The 17,723-nt window shown below is 37.7% G+C and overlaps 2 long non-coding RNA genes across 3 annotated transcripts; one reads left to right on the forward strand and one right to left on the reverse strand.

Annotated features, from left to right (window-relative positions):
* The first annotated feature begins 1,429 nt into the window (after positions 1 to 1,429).
* LOC133533169 (uncharacterized) lies at positions 1,430 to 5,955 on the forward strand. Its single transcript, XR_009801820.1, has 3 exons — positions 1,430 to 1,842; positions 1,939 to 2,117; positions 3,766 to 5,955. It is a non-coding gene; the product is annotated as an uncharacterized LOC133533169 (long non-coding RNA).
* Positions 5,956 to 10,380: 4,425 nt separating this feature from the next.
* LOC133533170 (uncharacterized) lies at positions 10,381 to 14,342 on the reverse strand. 2 transcript variants are annotated; one of them, XR_009801822.1, is made up of 3 exons: positions 12,742 to 14,342; positions 10,976 to 12,485; positions 10,381 to 10,518 (listed from the first exon to the last, which is right to left on the reverse strand). It is a non-coding gene; the product is annotated as an uncharacterized LOC133533170 (long non-coding RNA). The 2 variants fall into 2 exon arrangements; XR_009801821.1 differs by having other exon boundaries at positions 10,976 to 14,342.
* Between the last annotated feature and the right edge of the window lie 3,381 nt (positions 14,343 to 17,723).

Raw genomic sequence — 17,723 nt, forward strand, 5'->3', positions numbered from 1 at the left:
AATTCACATCTGTAATCTGTGTATTCATCCTCTGTCTTGTCATAAGTAGCCTCAATAATATAAGGCTTTATATTCAAAAGTTGTAGATCATATGTACGCATCAACTCTTTGTGCCCTTGTCTAAATTCAGACCAAAGCTGCTCTAGTGTGTCTAGACGACTCTCTATGTAATGCTGCGTTATGCGTGCCTTGGGAGATTTTTTGAAATTAATTCGTGCTTTAAAAAGGCGACTAGACAAGTCATTTTGAAAGTTTAGTAATGAATCCATGATGTTTATAAATATCTCACTTTAGGCAAAACAGAGTTTGAATTTAATAATTAACTTTATCGCACTGTAAAAATACTAAGCAATAAACACTAAACAGTCATATTAAAATTCTGAAAATTTTACAAGTGTTTTGAACTTAGATGCACTTGAGCAAAATTGGGCATGGATTCCCCGTTCCAACAGGATTTTGCGAATTATTCTAAGTGTCTACTCTACCAAATTATTCTAAGTTAATATTCTATACAAATTATATCCAAAGAAATTCTATGTCCATTTAAGTATTCAATTTCTTCAAAGTAAATAGCTTCTTGAAAACAAGGTTCAAAATTCCATAGCAAAATAAATCGATATCACAAAGTAAATTATTGTCCACAAGGTTGAAAATAACTTTAAAAGTACTCACGGTTCACACTTGACACACTCACTCAACATTTGACACTGACGTCACACTCCGCTGATCACCTTTTCCAGTTGCTGGTACTAGATGGCGCCACTTGACCTCTCTAAACTGCTGCAACTCGTATCCGCTTCCGTTTTTAGCTTCGGCTACTCGTCGCTAGATGGCGCTAGCAACCCCAGCCAGCTGGAACTCTACCCGGCCTTTGCCAGTGCTAAGCACGGGACGAACGGCCCTATTCGAAAAATGCAATACGGAAAAGATATGAGATCGTTAAGTTCCGGTTTAGATATAGATAAGTTCTCAATTAGATATCGTTTGTATGTGGTATAATTGACAGAAGCTGCACGATTCGGATGACCAATGTCACTTTGACGTTAGAATATCTTTGAAAGATCTTAGTCAGTGTTGCCAGATGGGTTTTGCGTTCCGTTACGTGCACCTCTTAAAAATAGTACGCAAATTCAAGTTGAGTACGCAGTATAAAATTTACGGTGCGTTCCTAAATAATATTAATCGGAAAACCACCGAATTTTATCGCTACTATAAAAATGTTGAAAATAGAACTTCACATATTTCGATAAAATATTTCTTGTTTAAGGAGACTCAATTCAATGCAAATTTGCCAACGGTGGCGTTTCGAAATGTAATACCGTCGCGGCGTCTGTCATACTTCGGTCTACTTAAACACGCTGCACGCTGCTGCGACGCGTCAGGGCCTACCGCGAACCACGTTCGACGTGTTGCCTCTCTGTCGCACTTATAAATTTGTACGTAAGTATGACAGGGAGGCAACACGTCGAACGTGGTTCACGGTAGGCCCTCTGTTCTGTGATTGTTAGGCAAACACAAACATTTTTTTTTACAACGGACGCCCACGAGTATTCCTCTGCGTTGAAGTCATTGTTGAAGTTTGAAAACTCATAAAGTTTTGTTTTGTGAGTGAAACCGTGAATAATACTAAATAAAAATGTGTGACAGTGATCACAGTGATGAAAATATGTTGCCCACTACTCCTCAGGAAATATTAAAGCCTTTTCCGTTTATGTTGTTCCGTTGTTTGCTATTTTGACAACTTGAAAAGTTTTATCGGCAGTTTGCGTGTTATTACTGTGAAGTGTTTGGCCAAACCGCCGCTACCACTTTTGAAAGGATGCCACCCAAAAATCCAAAAATGTAAGTTACACAAAACAAAAAGAATTTATTTGCAGAAAAATATAGCTATTTGCCAGTTCCTTTGATCGTTAACTTATGTGACTGTTTTTTTTTCAGTCGCTCGAACGCAGCACAAATTAGATTGCTCGTTGAATACATGTCACAGCACACCCGGTTCGCCAACCGGGAATTTGACGGGCCTCTAAGGACCCCAGAGGTACGAGGCGCAATGGGAGGCCCTTGCACAGGCCTTAAGGGAGCACGGGCCCAATAAGTCAGTGCAGGCATGGAAAGTGGTAAGTAAATATGCTTCCCATAGTTAAGATTTCCATCACTTAGTCCGCATAGAAGTCTTCCTAAACAAGACACTTTTTTATAATTATATAATATTGAATGAAATTACAGTGCAATCTGTGCATAGTAATAAAATGAAGTATAATAACTAATAAAATTAACATCTTAATGATTACTGAGGTCATGATAATGCAGGTCAAAGAGTCAGTTGCTTATTATAATGTTTTCTAAAAAAGGTATTTAATATGTATAGTTTTGCTGTAGTGACCCACTAGGCTAAACCGGTCGTCGAACATTTGATTTGATTTTAATTTCTTAATAATATTTATGAAGTGAGTAATCTAAGCTTTCTTATTTCTCTTTGCTTAAACTAAGACCATGAAGAGTTTATTGTGTCTTGTTTATTGTATCTGTTGAGTTAATGTCAGGCTAAGTAGTTTCTAAAAGTACTTTGCGATACAAGTGCAAAAAGTAGGAAATTACCTTTTTGCATGTATATTGTACATACAACGTCTTACAGTACATATGGCACTTTTCAATATATGCATGTATAGTGCTAGTTACTGCACTAGGGCGGTAAAGTAGCACAATATGTATTGCAATAGTACATTACGATACAAGTGCGAAAAATAGTTAATTTATTTATTTAATTAAACCTTTGGGAAACAAACAGGCAAAAACAACACACATAGTTAATCAGATTACACATCCACAAGCCAAACAGTTTCCACTAATGAGTAATAACAATTATGTTGCTCAGAAATTAACATTAATATCAAAACATGCAAAACTCAAATAACTCAAACTGTTGAAAACAATATTAACAAATTGGCAAGTATGCTGAAATATAGTAACTAATCAATATTATTATTAGCTGTACATTTTATTACAGAAACAAACTGTTGTAATGATAAATGGAATATATCAATATCAGAAAAAATTTCATTATAAGTTCTACACGCTCTAGCTAAGAACTTATTTCTTGCATATGTAGTACGACCAAAGTTAATTGCAAATAGGTTTGTGGAGCGAGTTCGCCGATCAGGACATCGAATTGAAATTTTAGACAAAAGATTGGGAGAATCAATAAGGCCATGTATGATTTTGAACAAAAATATCTGATCTCGAATTTCTCTACGGGGTTGAAGAGAGAAATTGTCAGGGCAAAAAGATTTAAATTTATATTAAATTTCATTGTTCTGATAAATTTGTTCTGAATTTTTTGAATTGTGTTAATGTGAACATTGAAATGAGGATTCCAGACTGTAGTAGCGTATTCTAAGTTGGACCTAACAAATGCGTTAAAGAGAAGTTGCAGAGTCTTAGGGTTTGTAAAATCCCTGCTTTGTCGGAAAATGAATCCCAACATTCTGTATGCTTTTGCTGAAATTTTGTCAATATGTGAAATAAATTGTAGTTCGCTATCAAGATTTAACCCCAGGTCCTTCACTTCAGACAAAACCCTTAAATTTTTGTTGTTTAATGAATAATTATACTCTATCTTATTGCGTTTTCTTGTAAATGTAATGGCACAGCATTTTTCGACATTCAAGTACAGTTCATTCATAGAACAATATAAACTCAGTCTATCAAGATCAGCTTGAAGTTTCATACAATCATCACTTGATTTAATAATGGTGTATATTTTAGTATCGGCATATAATAACAAGTCAGAAAATTTGAAACGAGTGGCGATAAATTAAAACACGACTGAAGGGAGTGTTTTAAATTGACACGAGTTGCGAATTACCTATTCGCACATGTATCGTACAACGTTTTACAGTACATAAGGTACCCTTTAAATGTTTGACACAGTAACGTAATATGGTAATTTTCGCACTAGTGCGGTAAAGTAGTACCATATGTACAGTCAGCGTCAAATACTTCGTAGTACACCATACTAAATATATGGTGTACCGAACTATTTGGCTACTTTGGTTGCTACAAAGTATTTGACGCTGACTGTACTGTAAAAGCTGTTTTAATACTATTAATAAGTATAGTTAGTGTATTAATTTTGCCATAATCGCATGCAGTTATGACTATGGGTATAAATATTGTTGAATTTATATAGCCGAGTCCACACAGAGCGACCGAGGAGGCGCGTGCGTTTTCCTTGCCCGAGCGCACGTCTACACTGGCCAGTTTGTGCGTGAGAATATTGCCTCACGCGTATGCTCGCTCTGTGTGGACCCGGCTAATCATGTATAAATGACAACAGATTTTATTCTCTAGGTGGGCACCTGCTCCCCGCTGGCGACACCCTTGCAGAAGCTAGCATTTTCAGATATATTTACTTTTTAAGTTTTTGGTTTGGTTTAACCGGAATTATTTTTACCCGACTATGAGAATGGGAAGGGTTATGATTTTAGCAGTCTACGTATGGATGCCGTATATATGCCGGTATGTTTTTGTTGTGTATAAATTACTAATCAATTTTGGTGAATGAGGTGTTTATAGGTTCATTTTTATGGGGTGACATAGACTACATAATAATATTTAACTGACTTTGGACAAGGAAGAGGTGCTATAGTTAAGAAAAAAATCATAGTCGGGTAAAAGTTTTTACAATCTTTTGCTTGTTTTCATTCTTATAACAAATATTTTAAACTTGCATGTGCTCATTGCCTCAGATTGACGACTACGTTGAGTTTTCGGGTGCTGGGAACAGTGTGGCTGGCAGCACGTTTTCTGCCACTGCTGAAAATCTCGTTGTTGTTCCAACAACCGCCACCGTTACTGCGGCCTTGCTCAGCGAACAACCCCACTTCTCCACCTCTCATTTGTCCTCGTCTCCCTCTCCTTCTGCCAGCCCTATACGCTCCACGCATTCAGTACTGCCCACAAGTCCTGGACTACCCGAACGTCCCTCTCTTGCCGCCCTTTCCGCCCGCTATGCCCGTCCCGCCCTTCTCGCTCGTTCCGCAATAACCGCCCAACCCGCACGTCTTGTCCTGCCTGCACGTCAAGTACACAGCTCTGTGTACGTGGATCCGCGCCCTGCACGCGTATCCACGTACACAGAGCTGTGTACTTGCCCCGCAACCGCACGACGGAACCGGCACCTTCGACAGCACAATTTAATCATCTGCAGCATGAGCATGATAATATTTTAAGAGTAATTAATTAATTTATGAACTAATAATTCTGTTTTAAGATCAGGTTGAGTACGAGAAACATTGTTTATTTAACTTGGGACAAGAAAAACAGTAACTTGGCAGTAAGAATGCATACATAAAGCCTGTAAGCTCCATACTTGACGTACCATTCCCTACAAGTGTTTCTCTTGCCTCCATATTTCGCTTACCCCATCTGACCTTATTTGTATTGATAAAACATACAAATAATAAATATATATATACGCGAGCAATCGCAAAATCTACATTTCGGGATTTCTCGTATCGTACAGTGCCGTTTAAATAAAATAACACCACCAACTACCCATAAGAGGGTTATTATGAAACTTATAATTAACATGCATTTTATTGAAAGGCTGGAATTTTATTTATCTTGAAATCTTGACCATGGTCATATGTTTGACTGGACGGTACACGGCAATGTTATTATTACTAATATATTTCATAACACTAGACTTATTCAATCCTAAGTAACCTATTAGCTTCTCATTCGTGTGCGGTATATATCAGCGTTTGGTAGTATCATAATAGTCAAATCTGGTGTTGGTTGTTGTTAATAGTTAAATGTTCATAAAATTTGACAACTTATTATAGTTATATTTTGTGTGAGTCAGTTATCATAACAGAAATAAGATATAAAGCTGTTAATACCGTAAATTGTGTATGGATATGTTTGACTCAAATTCTGTATTCCCACAATAAGTAGGTATACGGGGAGCCCGTAAGAAATCAGTGGTATATGAAGGCTTTCTTGTGCAACTTTAGTATGAGCTGGAACAAGTAAATGTAGTTATGTAGAACAGATAATCTCCATTGTGGTAGATGGCGCTATTTATTATGTGCTCTGTGATACCACTTAGATTAAACTTGCTATAACATATTTTATGTTGACAGGATATCCTGAACGAACTGAAAATTTTTAATGAGGCGCAGAAACAAAAATGGAGTGTTTTGAAGGAGGGGCACGACTTGTTGGCGAATCGGTAAGACTTTTTCCTACTCCTCTACTGTTATCTGTCATTTATGCATTCATTAACACGAATATAAGAACATACATAAAAGATTTCAAGAAAAGTCTATATTGTCTATTCCTCATAAAAGCTCTTGTGCTTTTATAAGCTATAATGTTACTGCGATTAATGGCTACCAACCTAACAAAACCAAAACGAATACAGTTTTAAACTAAGTGCATTGATGCCAACTTACAAAATATTCATTTGGTTGCATAGTAAAAATGTAATGTATCCGTAGCAAATATTCAACCGTCGACCACATCCATGTTTTAAAACAAGTTCTACAAAAGTACAGGGAATACAATAAAACCTACTATCTAGGATTTGTCGATTACAACAAAGCCTTCGATTCTTTAGAACATGATTACATCTGGGAAGCATTGCGTACTCAAGGAATCCAAGAAAAATACATACGCTTATTTAAAAACATATACTCCAAAAGCACTGCCCAAATCAGACTAGAAGCAACGGGAAAAGAGTTCTCTATAGAAAGAGGAGTCCGACAAGGTGATCCAATTTCTCCTAAGTTGTTCTCGGCGGCCTTAGAGATGATATTCAGAAATCTGGAATGGAATAATAATGGACTCAACATAAATGGCGAAAATCTGAATCATTTGCGTTTTGCAGACGATTTGATTCTATTCTCAGAATGTCCAGAAAATCTAGAACAAATGCTACAACAACTATCAGACCAAAGCATAGTAGCTGGCCTTTCAATGAACACAAACAAAACCAAAAATATGACTAACGGTTCACATAGTCACACCATCATGGTAAATAAGGAAAAAATAGACTATGTTGACGAGTATGTATACTTGGGTCAGCTAATAGCGACCAGTGATACTATGGCTAAAGAAATTGATAGAAGAATTGCCAACACTTGGAAAAGATTTTGGTCACTTAGTGAAGTAATGAAAAACCAAGACATGCCAATAAAGGAAAAAAGGAAAGTCTTTAACACATGCATCCTTCCGTGTTTAACATACGGTTGCCAAACATGGTCACTAACTGAAAAATTAACCAACAAAATTAAAGTATGCCAAAATGGAATAGAGAGAAGTGTAATTGGAGTAAAAAGAATAGATAAAATAAAATTAAACAAAATTAAAGGTATCACCAAATTCAAAGATGCGAACAAAGTATGTAAAACACTAAAATGGAAGTGGGCAGGACACATGATAAGAGAAAAAACTGATAAATGGACTAGGAAGATAACAGAATGGTGCCCAATAGGTTGTGAAAGGAACCAGGGTGGCCAATGGAAACGCTGGGAAGATGACCTCAGGAAAGTGGCCGGCCCAGGATGGACGAGACTCGCAAGAGATAGGGAGAAATGGAACTCTTTAGAGGAGGCCTTTGTCGAAAGACAAGCTGTTGTTACAAAACTCAGTCGTCGGAAAAGAAAAACCTAATATTGTTATCACTGTAGAACAGCAATAAAGGCTTATTTTATTTATTTTATTTATAGTAAAAATAATTACGTCATAAGTCAGAAACACGCATGTGACACCCGTAATATAGCAACACCCATAGACTACGAAGACCGCTTAGCGTTGCTTGTTAGTCTCCGTAGGCTACGGTGGCCAAAATTGAGAAAAAACTGTCCAAAAAATTAATTTAGCAAGTAGCGAGTACCAGGGCCTCATGAGTTACGAGGAGGTGTCGCCGACCGGCCGGCCGCGGCCCGGGGCGGGCCGGGCGCGTAACAAGGTATGCTCGCGCGTCTTGGCTATATACTTTTGCTGTCATTTGTTTACCTAAATTAAGATTTATTTTTGTTGACTCGTAGGAAAAATATTGTATGCAACGTTGTATAAGTAGGTCAAAAAATTCTCGTGGCGTATTCCTTTACAATGTTCGCCTACGCCTTCGGCTCCGGCTCACATTGTAACTCACGCCACTCGCCTTTTTTGACCCTTCTTATACAACTGATGCATAAAATACTATTAATACTGATATCAAAGAAAATTTGAAACAGGTGGATTCTCAAAGAAACCTTTGTAGCCACAGTAAATTTACTGCAATTTTTCGACACATGATTAAAACTTTTAGAACGTCATTTGACTTTGATCCTTATCCGTACACTGATATGTGTATAATTTGTTAAATATCAAAAAGTGGCGCCATCTAATAGATCAAAGGCCCGGGCCGGGTTATGCCCGGTAATATGGCGCCCCTTTCTGATATTTAACAAATTTGACACATCAGTAAAAGAATAAGGATCAAAGTCAAATGGCGTTCTAAAAGTTTTAATCGTGTGCCTAAAGATGGCAGTAAATCTGCTGTAGCTACAAAATTTTCATTGACAATCCACCTCTATTTCAAATTTTCTTTGCTCATATCAACTAACAAATAAACGTATTATTTATTGTTTAAGTAGTATGTACTAGTAATAACACGCGAACGAATGAACAAGCACTCCTACCCTGAGGTTGAACTACCTGACTAATTATAGGTTCATCCTCTGACCTTTCCAAGGAGCAAGATCTTATTTTCGTGTATGAGAGCCTTTGGAATACAATATTATTAACGCCCGAATGAGTGCTACCGCGTTTAATTTCGCCACTAGGGGTGCTAGTGTAGACGGAGGTCTTTCGAAATGTCAAATGCATAGCTTTTTTATCGTGAATTTCTACTCCTCATTCATAATTGTGGTAAATCTTATTTCATCTTTGATTAGTTAGTCACCAAACAAAAGTAACTCAAATAGCCGGGTCCACACAGAGCGAGCATACGCGCCAGGCAACTTCCTCACGCACAAAACGGCCAGTGTAGACGTGCCTCGGACGAGGCGGAGCGCGCGTTTTCCTCGCCCTAGTGCGCCGCCTCGGCCGAGGCACGTCTACACTGGCTGGGATTACCATCGAATCGTCTAATGTCGGTTTTGTTCCTTTGGGTTTGTTGTACCTAGTGACATGTTTTTTAAACGATTGCAACGCCATCTGCGAGTTGCTCGAGAGACTCAACTTACACACATATATGGATGTGGCTTCAAAAGTAATCACCGTTAATATCTCGTACCTTGAATAAAGGACCCACTTCTTAATTATTATTATAAATTATATTTTGGTATTGTTCCAGTATTAACACATTGGAGGACACCGAGATTATTGAGAACTTGGAAGACACAGTTATAATGGAAGAGGAAGACGTCTGAGCTAAGCGCTGTCCTCGCACCCTCCGTCTAGTTTACGTTTGCGGCCATATCAAAAATACACACCGTATGTTTATTAGGGTTCCGTACCAAAAAGGTACAAAAGGAACCCTTATGGTGCTATTGCTAAATATCTCGAGAAGTACTTAAGCTATCGATGTGAAATTTGGAATAGTAATGAATAACGCTGACCCAAACATATTGGATGTGTATTTATTTTATTTTATTTGTAAGTATTAATAATGGAAAATTCCCAATATGAAGAGGGGGTAAAATTGCAAAGTCTAGTTAAATAGGTCAAGTGGGGTATCATTTGAAAGAGCTCAAATTGAAAATTACAAAACAATTTTTTATTTTCATTGTGAAAAAAAAATTTACGTATGAAGGAAAATGTGAAAATAATACCATCCCCCCCCCCCTCTCTCATCTCCGAAGTTTAAGAATAAAAATTGTTTTTTTTACATTGGTCAAGTCTTTCATGAGAAAATTTGAAGTTTGTACGGAACCCTCGGTGTGCGAGGTAAACGAACTCGCACTTGACCGGTTATTCTTATTGCCCATAAGGCCCGTCCTTAGATATATGTCAATGATTACGGTGATCTCGAAAATGGCTCAAATGATTTCAATTAAATTTGCTATATGGGGGTTTTCGGGGCGTTTTTTGAGTTTTTACCTATTTGTTTTCCGAGCAAAAGGAATTAAAGTTTACTGATTTTGAAAACTGTGTTTTATTAGTAAAATAATGTTCTGATTACATTTCTTGAAAGAAAATACATACTTATTTAGTATATTACTACATAGAGCGGGAAAAAGGGATTTGGTTCATACACATTTTATAATATGGTTAACTCTTTCCCATTTTTCCTGTAGCCATAACAAAGTTAAGGGAATCTAAAGCATTGCGCATTTTTCTACGTTTTGTATATTAGGTAGGTATTTGTATCAGAATAAAACATAGTAATAAGCAAAATATGTATTTATTAGACGCGCACGCTTTTCCTGCGCCACTCTTAATAGTAGTCCGTTTTGCGCATGACGATGAGGAAGTTCTTGAGGAGCGTCTTCATCAATATCTCCTACGATTTCCTCGGGAACATTTCTGCAAGAAAAAGGAGAACATCGGTAAGAATATTAGAATTTAAAGAAGAAATCTAATCATCACTATAAAGAGTAAAAATGTGAAACTTTCTTCATCAATCGCTGAACAATGAAATTTATTCCATTTGCCCTTATCTTCATTTAATAGGGAATATTACGCGAAACTCTGCGTAGGGGTCACAACTACCACAATCCATCACAATCTGAGGGCCTCCGCTAGCTGACGCGGATTATCCGAACGGACGCCCCGTCTAATAACAAATTGTATGAATAGCGCTAAGTGGCGCGGGCGCGTGCGACGGAATTGGCCTGGGAGCAGGACCCGCGAGCGTGCGCACGCGGCGGGCGTCCGCGTCAGCTAGCGGAGGCCCTGAGGGTCTACCGCGAAACAAGAAAATTTCGTTACTTATCTAACCTCTCTATCACTGATGAGAATCTGCAATGTTAAGCTCACTTACCTATAATGTTGCATTATGTTGTATACTACGCAACATGCATTTATTATTGACGATGCCTTCGTCGGGCTGTAGTGTAAGACGCGGTCGTGGCCCAGGCACCGGAATACGTTTTTGAGGTACCCATTGGTACGCTTGATCGTGTTGCGCACGCGACAGTGCCAGACCGTGTACCTACCTTGCTTCTGGGCTTCCCGGGGCAGGATTCAGCACTGGCGTCATGAGCCATGGCTCAAGAGCATACCCCGAGTCACCTGAAATTATTATTTTTTGGTTACATAATACTTAATCATCTGAACAACTAACGAAACTTCCCCCTTGCTTATGCCTTTTTAGGGTTCCGTAGCCAAATGGCATAAAACGGAACCCTTATAGTTTCGCCATGTCCGTCTGTCTGTCTGTCTGTCTGTCTGTCCGAGGCTTTGCTCCGTGGTCGTTAGTGTTAGAAAGCTGAAATTTGGCATGGATATATAAATCAATAAAGCCGACAAAGTCGTACAATAAAATCTAAAATTTTAATTTTTTTTAGGGTACCTCCCCTACACGTAAAGTGGGGGTGAATTTTTTTTTTCGCTTCAACCCTAAAGTGTGGGGTATCGTTGGAAAGGTCTTTCAAAACTAATAGGGGTTTTCAAGAAACATTTTTTGATAAAGTGAATATATTCGGAGATAATCGCTCCGAAAGAAAAAAAAAATGTGCCCCCCCCCTCTAACTTTGAACCATAGGTCCAAAAAATATGAAAAAAATCGTGGAAGTAGAGCTTAAGAAAGACATTAAATGAAAACTATAGCGGACATGATCAGTTTAGCTGTTTTTGAGTTATCGCAAAAAGTTTTCCCTTCATAGTAAAAAGACTTCTTTAATTAGGTACTGATTATGCAAATTTGCCTATTTGTTTAACTCGGGTGAAAGGTACCATTTACTACACTTTAAGCTCCAGTTTAGCTTATTGTGACGGAAGAGTAACTACGGAACCCTACACTGAGCGTGGCCCGACATGCTCTTGGCCGGTTATTTACATTATGATAGGTATATTAACTTAGTCATGAACTATTTATTCTGTGGTCGTGATCTTAGTACATTTACTAACATGCACTTGCCCCATTCCAATAACCCGGGGTTAACCGGTTAAACCGTTAACCCAATGTGAAATTGTACTGGTAACATGGTAACTCCAGGGTTAACCAGTTAACCCCGAGTTAGTGAAATGGTGCAAGTGGTGCTAAGGGATTTAGAAACAGCGCGCCAAGCGGGATGTTTTGGAAACTCAAAATTCCATACAAAATGACAGTTAACGCAAACGCGTACGTCACGTCTCCCCATCGAATAAATTTACACTAGGTACAGATACACAATTTTCTGCTTACCCAGAAGGAAATACTCCCCAATGTGGCCATTGTACAATCTTCTTAATTCATCCTAAATGGACGAATTGTTAAATATGAAAGAGTCGTGCACACGGCCAGGAAACCTCGTGTTTACTGCCAAGATCTTACAGTTGACATCTGCAATCTGAAGATATAAGGTTATTTATATTCTTATTTGAGAATTGGTGACAACCAAGTAGTAACATATAAGTTATTATTTTAATGAATTATTATAATCAATCTAGATTAGGTACATCATTATCTTAGTCGATTTGTGTTAGATTGTCCCATAGTATTTATATTTCTTTATTTAATTATAATATACATACATTGTGGTCAGTGATGAGGATTTTATGATTAATATAAAAAAATCATTATTTGTAACTAAAATTGAAACTTACTAGCTGTACATTAAGAGCGTGAACGCCTTTCCGATTCAGATATTGCACTCCGTGTGGCACAGGTGGGAAATATTTTCACTTGAGTGCAGTCTACTGCACCCAAGATATTTGGCAGACCATATGCATCCTCAAATCCTGAGGCAACTGATCGTCGGGACCGATCAGTTCCAGGAAAAACTATTATCCATTGGTCTTTAAGTCTGTAAAAAGGAGCATATTTTAGATGGCACGTTTTAGAACTTAACCTTAGTCAAACCTAGCTAGTATTGCAATTCCAGATTATGTATCCAATGTAACTAACTACCTGAACATAACTATCAAACAATACCTATCTCATTACACAATACATCAACACTGATGCTTATTCAAAAAAGTAAAAACTACTAAGATAGCCCTAGTATACTCTCACAGTTTTTGATGCCTAGTAGGTCAGTGGTCCAATAAACATACCTTCTGTTCACAGCATCTACAAATTGTTCGAGATACTGTGGCTTACAGTCGTCTGACCAATAGATAAACCATGATCCTGACCAGTCCCGTGTTGATAATTGCCATCAGCCAGCAGATGTAATGCTGTTAGAATCTTATTTAAGTAGTTGTACACAGCTTAATTATTTAAGTAAATTTTTTCGCTTAAGAAATATTTAAATTTTAAGGTATAATGTAGCACCTCTGTTATGTTATAAACAACAATTTCACCCAAATATTTGTATCAGCTAATTTTGTGTGATTGTGCGGTATCTTAACATACAAACTTTTGGTACTATATGAGCAACACTGCAATATTATAGCTTTACCTTAAGGTGAGATGGCAATCCATCACCCTTGTGAGGCTGGAGGTCGGCGTTGAGTTCTTCACAAATATATAACACTAACTCCTTTCGTACTCTGTATATATGACGGAACTCTTCGTCCGGCATATCAAAGGGGTTTCCAGCGTCCCTCAAAGATCGTCGCTGAATCCTTCTTCTTTCTTTTTCCTCTGCAGCAGTTGCGAGCTGGAAGAAAAAAAATCTCGACATCCCTGCAAAGAAAATATTGACAATATTATATGCAGCGGAACTTTTTTTTTTTGCTACGTCGGTGGCAAACAAGCATACGGCCCGCCTGATGGTAAGCAGTCTCCGTAGCCTATGTACACCTGCAACTCCAGAGGAGTTACACTACTAACTAACTAACTAACACTCAATAACTAACACTCAATAAAATCATAGAAAAACGGATACTTACTGATAATTTATACCTTAACATAGGTTTTTTCATGAGCTTTGCATCCACGACAACGCTTGTCGTGACCTAAGAAGCACGTAGATAAAATTAACTATATTGAACTGCCAAAATGGGATAATGTGTCAAATTATCCGACGACCATGTTATGCAAATTGTCGATTGTCATCTATCGCTGTCAAATGTGGATAACTCCTATTATCGTCTGCAACCGTAGTGTGAACGATAAAATCGAAGAAAACTGTCATTTTAACAACAAGATTGTCACCATATCGCGTGATAACTAAGACCATGCTAAGCCCGCAGCGTAATAAGAGTGTAGTACCAAGTACAATTCTTTCGATACATACTTTTTGCAGCTAACTGTACCTATGTTCAATTCAACATGTAAGGTCAGCATGGGAAAGTGTGGCACACAGCCCATTCAGGTATGTGAGGCTGACATTGGGGTCTGTTTATACATTGATTAGTGTTTATTGCGAGTTCATACATTAGCTACTTGCATTAAATGGCAAATGTATGAACCTGCAAATAAATAATAAATAAATAAAATAAAATAGCCTTTTATTTCTTGCGAAATTTTAACATTTTAACATTGTTGTTTAGAGTTAAGTTAAAATAATTTTAGAACCAACATCAAAAAACTATAAGCAAACTTAATTACTTATAGCTTCCCAATGGCAGCTCTAAAACTATTTCAAAATGAATTTTAATATGTAGCAAGAACCCCGTCTTCACAGGTGAAGGCCTCCTCCAGAGTTTTCCACTCATCTCTATCTTGAGCTATTCGCATCCAGTTTTGACCAGCTATATTTTTTATTTCGTCTTCCCATCTAGTAACAGGTTTTCCTATACCCCGTTTCCCTAGTGGCCCTTTCCATGACGTAACATTTTTGGTCCAACGCTGGTCCGTTATTGCCTGCAAATAAGACTAACCAATTACCCTCAACACAAGCCTTATTGAGCTTACTGTGGGACTTAGCCAATTTGTGTAATAATGTCCTATAATATTTATTTATTATATCACGATTGTATAATAGTTATTTACGATACATTAGTGGCGATAAATTGAAACACGACCGAAGGGAGTCTTTTAAATCGACAAGAGTTGCGAATTACCTATTCGCACATGTGTCGTACAACGTTTTACAGTACATATGACCCTTTAAATTTTCGACATACTTAGTTACATAATGTGCTAATTTACACACTAGTGCGTAACACTATAGTAGCACCGTATGTACTGTAATAGTACATTACGATACTAGTGCGAAAATAGGAAATTCGAAACGAGTGGCGATAAATTAAAACACGACCGAAGGGAGTGTTTTAAATCGGGTCGAGTTGCGAATTACCTATTTGCACATGTATCGTACAACGTTTTACAGTACATATGGGCCTTTAAATGTTCGACACAGTAACGTAATACGCTAATTTTCGCACTAGTGCGGTAAAGTAGCACCATATGTACTGTACATAGTTATTTGTGCAACAAGACAGGAAAGTTGGTTTTTCTTGCGAGTGTTGATTTTGAGTAAGCGAAAGATTCTATAATTGCATCACGAAGCGAGTGATTCTAAGTTAGAATCTTGAGCGTAGCGAGGGAGTTAAAAACACGAGATGTAAAATAACTGCTCTCGTGTGACACGCAACTTTTCACCTCAGTAGTGAGTTCATTATTAAAGGTTAATAAAATTAAACATCAAGTAAAGTTAACCACATTTATTTACATTCATGAATGAAAGGCATCATCATTATGACGAAAGCTTGTCTCACTCACTGGAGTGAGGAAAGTCGCATTTAAATTTCGGTGACAATATTTTTACGAAAGGGTGTAGCATCGGCGGTCGATACTGGAGCTGGGATTTTACGCGGTAGGCCGTACGGCGGTGCACGGTGTGGCGTTATTGTGGCGGAAATGTTTATTTACATCGGTTTCGATTGTGCATTGTAAAAGTGCGCGACTCGCTGCTGTAAAGATAGTGTTATCGGATCGTTCGCTCTTGGTGTTCTCTGTGTACATGCCCGTCGATTCTGCGGAGACTCTTACCGAATTTACGGAATGCCTAGGGGAAATGGCGGCAATAGTGGAGGAGTGCCAGGTAGACTGCGTCTTCATATTAGGGGATTTCAACGCTCACCCGGGCAGACGATTCGGTAAGGAGTTGTTAGACTTTTGTGCGGATGTTAGATGGCAATGTGCGGACATAGACATTCTAGGAGTGGCCTCGGATACATACACCTATGTTAGTGATATTAATGGTACTAAAAGCTGGCTGGATCACTGTGTAGTATCTGAAGCGGCACGGAAACTAATACGGAGTATAAAAATACATTATGACGTGTACTGGTCGGACCATCATCCGTTAGAATTAGTTTGTAATTTAAATTTAATTAGAAATAATAATATTACAAGTAATATAGTACTTATGTAATAAGATTATTTGGGGAGAGCGTGACGCAGCACAATTGACATTATATGAAAATTATTGCAATGAAAAATTTAAATATATTGATTTTCCAATTGTAGCAGGATAGCCTAGGAAAAATTGCCCCAGCGATTTTGGGCCGAAACTGTAATCAAACGATTCCTTTTGGGGAGGTTATACTCTGCACAAAGTTTCATCCCTCTGTTACCCCCTGGGGGTGAAAAACACCCGACTAACCCCAAAACTGTTTTAATTATTTTTTCCTAAACTATGAAAGTGACGAATTTCAAATTTTGTACAAATATTAATAAGATCTATGATTGATCTATGTGCTAAAAAAATATTAACCCCCTAACCATTTAAACTCTTGTAAAAAAAACAAAAATAAAAAAAGAATCAACCTGTATATCAAGTTTGGCTCATGGTACCACACCATTTTTTTTTTCAAAAATGAACCAGTTTATATTCTACATGATACAAAAGTTTCATGGACCTACTCCAGAAGGAATAACATTGCGAAATTAATATGTATTGGCTCTTTGGTGCGTACTATTCATTGAACTCCCACTAAGAGCCTTGCATTATTAATAAACAATGGCTTGCGATCGGACCGCTGGCGCTGCTCGTGCCCGATTTGAAAAAGGTGGGGATAAAGAAGTATGAATCAAACTCATTTGTATTTATAAAAACATTTTTAGGGTTCCGTAGTCAACTAGGAACCCTTATAGTTTCGCCATGTCCGTCTGCCTGTCTGTCTGTCTGTCCGAGGCTTTGCTCCGTGGTCGTTAGTGCTAGAAAGCTGAAATTTGGCATGGATATGTAAATCAATAAAGCCGACAAAGTCGTACAATAAAATCTAATTTTTTTTTGAGGGTACCTCCCCTTCACGTAAAGTGGGGGTGAATTTTTGTTTTTTGCTTCAATCCTACAGTGTGGAGTATCGTTGGAAAGGTATTTCAAAACTAATAGGGGTCTTCAACAAACATTTTTTGATAAAGTGAATATATTCGGAGATAATCGCTCCGAAAGAAAAAAAAATGTGTCCCCCCCCTCTAACTTTTGAACCATAGGTCCAAAAAAAATGAAAAAAATCGTGGAAGTAGAGCTTAAGAAAGACATTAAATGAAAACTATAGCGGACATGATCAGTTTAGCTTTTTTTGAGTTATCGCAAAAAGTTTCCCCTTCATAGTAAAAAGACATACTTTAATTAGGTACTGATTATGCAAATTTGCCTATTTGTTTAACTCGCGTGAAAGGTACCGTTTCATCCCTTGGTTAACAATTTACTATACTTAAAGCTCCAGTTTAGCTTATTGTGACGGAA

The sequence above is a fragment of the Cydia pomonella genome, unplaced genomic scaffold, assembly GCF_033807575.1.
Source record: "Cydia pomonella isolate Wapato2018A unplaced genomic scaffold, ilCydPomo1 PGA_scaffold_103, whole genome shotgun sequence".
Taxonomy (NCBI): Eukaryota; Metazoa; Arthropoda; class Insecta; order Lepidoptera; family Tortricidae; genus Cydia; species Cydia pomonella.